The following is a 3,271-nucleotide window of genomic DNA, read 5'->3' as shown; positions in this document are numbered from 1 at the left end:
GAAAAAAAAATGCAGTAAGAAATGGATTTAGCTAAAAAATGAATTGGGTTCAACATAAATGTGTAAAACAAGAGCTAGAATATTGACATCTCATCTCCTTTAAAAAAAAATAACCTGGGTGAGCTCTCACAGTCATTTGAAAAGCTAATACTGTCTTCTCATTATTATCTAGTTACTGGGATGCTGCTTCCACTACCTGTAATGATCAATTTGTGTGGCAGTATCATACACTGTTTATTTAAGTGACAGGGAAAATGATGATTATCCTCCTTCCTTGTAGTTAATGCTCATTGAGACTAATTCTTTTTGAGGAAGTTGAGAACTGAGCTATGAAGAAGAGAAACTGCATTATTTTCTGAAGGACTGGAGAATATCTGCATTCAAAGCCAAGTGGGGCACTTTGCATTAGTGGCCATAAATAGCAAGTCAGAATGGCAAATTAGAGGAGATCATTAGACCCCCAAACCTGACTTTTAAGGGTCTGAAAATCAGATGGATAAGTAGAGAGGCATTGCTCTTGAATATTTCCATGTAGATCAGGATAAAGGAAAAGCTAGGAATTTTTTTTCTTGATATTCCATGAATGTGCCATTTTATTCTGTGTTCCTCTGAGTGACAATGAAGGAAAAAAAGAATTCTTGACAAAGCCCCTGATTTAGTGTTTTTCAAGGCACTTTACATACTTTTATCCCCATAGGACATAGGGATTACTTCCATTTGACAGAAAAGGAAACTGAAGTTATAAGTGGCAAAAACACTTATGCATGGTTTAAGATTGTAAAACATAGCAGAGTTTAAAAACAAACACAGATTAGACTAGTTCCAGAGCCATTTTCTCTCCTCTATATCATGCTCCCAGATCGGGAAAATGAGACTGATTAATTTCCTCATTAAAACCAAATGTTAGAGATGGATAGGGACATCCCTATGGCAGAATATTTGTTTGAAACTTCATATTGTACAATGGGAATGAATAAACTGAAGGTCATCATGAAGAAAGGTAACCAGGATGGCTAGGAATTTGGACATTATGACAAAGAAAAGCCAAAGAAAGGGTGGAAGTGTAGATGATCAAGGAACTTAGTGAGCATCTTAAAGATATGAAAGGCTTACACAGGGAAGGCTATTCTGATGGCTGTTAGAAAGAAGTGCATGTCAGCCCACCACTGGAAATGATTTATTATAATTAGATGAATTTTAAAAGTGGAACAGGTTATATCATATGGTGCTGACACAGAGACTTAATCTTGCATCTAGGAGGCTGAAGAGAGGACTTCTGCAGTGGGTAGAAGATTAAATGAGATGACCTCTATTGTATCTCTCACCATTATTCTTTTATGCTATAAATTATAATCCTGTATGAGCTAGGAGCAGTGCATGACCTTTGCTTTTGGTGTAGAAGTATTACTGGTATCAGCAGTCCTAGAGCCCAGAGAAAGTGGATACAGGGAAGTGAGCAGCAAAAAAGAACATGAATAAAGGAATGCTTTTGTCAAAAAGGCAAGTAAGAAAAGGAATTCTTAAATATGCTGCCTTCTTATATTAGATATTCTTGAAAACAAAGAATCAGGAGTCTAGAAATCCATACTTCTAGATCAACAAAAGGAATCAGGGAGAAAGGCAAGATTAGATGCCAATATTACATTGTAAAACTGAAAGCAGTCAGGTTAGATTTTAGGATTGTTTGAGTGTAATGATCATGTCTTAATCTTCTACTTGTCCAATTCAGCACCTACCACCTATTCTTCAGACATAGAAGATAGTAAACATTCAAAGAATCTCCTAAAAGGAGACAAAACTTAACAAAAGACAAAATTCCAATAAATGAGAAGAAATGATAGGGAATTATGAGCATTATGCAAAAGAAAGCTTTTATTCTGTGCATACCTACTCATTGTGGACATCAAAATGCCTGTGGAATATAAACTGATTTTGCGCCTAGAAAAGAAGATGCTATGGAATCTTTGGGACAGAGATATATGAAAGAGATAGAGGTAAACCTGCACCCACTATGTGAAGACAACAGCACAGGGTAGATATAAATATTTTTGTTAAACCAGTCCCAGAACTCGGGGAATGCTATTTCCACCTACCCCGTTAAATGGAGTGGTGATACAAGGAATTCCTTAAGTATATGCTTCCATACATTGCCCTTGTGACCTTATCACAGTGATCTTAGTTCATTGGGTCAGGAATGGATTTCTAAGTCAGAGGCTGCTATCTGTGGGCTGGCCAGCCATCTCTCTGATGGTTTGGTATTAGAGGTCTATCAGCAGGTACACTCTTCACTGATGGCCAGCCTAATCAGTAAGTTTTAGGATTGACAGATTTAGCAAATAAAAAATAGGACTCCCATTTAAATTAGAATCTCAGATAAATAATGAATCATTTTCTAGTGTATGTTACTAATCTGTATGGGTCATATCTGTAGAAAAAGTTATTTCCCATTTACCTGCAATTAAAATTTAACTGAGCACACTGTATTTACCTGACAGCTCTAATCAGATTGGAGTTCAAGACAAAGTATTGCAGTAATAGAGAAGTCATGGGAAATATATAGATGAATGAAGTTCATGAACAGTAAGCCACAGTCCACCTACTGCTGGGAGGAATAAAGTTACGCAGTCACTAGAGCTGCTGCCATGCCAAGAAGATGCTATGCTACCTCTAGGCAACATCCCAGCCCCTCAGATCTAGTGAGGCTCTGCTTAGACTACTACTCAGACCTTCTATTTCTCCATGATTTCTTGCAATAAACCCCCATTAGCTGAGGGAATCTGAGTGCATTTCTTTTATTGGCAACTGAAGAGACTATAACTGCCACAGAACTGTTATTTGTCTACTTAATATTCATTCCCTCTTTTTCCTTACTATCAAAATTCTAATTTTAGTTGGCACATGAATGTGCTTACAGGATCTAAATCAAGCATGACAATCTAATTTAATTTTCACAGCCTCTCTTGTAGCTAGAGAGGCCTATATAACCTGATTCTGATCAATGAGACCTATCTGGATGTGGTTTCAGGGAAAGCTTTGCCTTTCCCAGAAGAAAAAAAAAAAAAGGACAGATGTTGCTGATGTGATCTCTCCCACCACATTTTCCCTGCATCAAATAAGGACTGATATCTTGAATAGCAACAGCCTTCCTGTGACCACGATGATGTTGCATAAAAAATGAAAGCAATATGCAAAATGATAGCATTATTGAGCAGCTGAAATAGCACCAGCAACTACCTTCTAATGGTTATATATTTTGTTATCTAAGAAAAAA

This window comes from Mandrillus leucophaeus, unplaced genomic scaffold (genome assembly GCF_000951045.1).
Source record: "Mandrillus leucophaeus isolate KB7577 unplaced genomic scaffold, Mleu.le_1.0 Scaffold1736, whole genome shotgun sequence".
NCBI classification, from domain to species: domain Eukaryota; kingdom Metazoa; phylum Chordata; class Mammalia; order Primates; family Cercopithecidae; genus Mandrillus; species Mandrillus leucophaeus.
The sequence above is the reverse complement of the archived record's forward strand: the minus strand, read 5'-3'. Positions refer to the sequence as shown.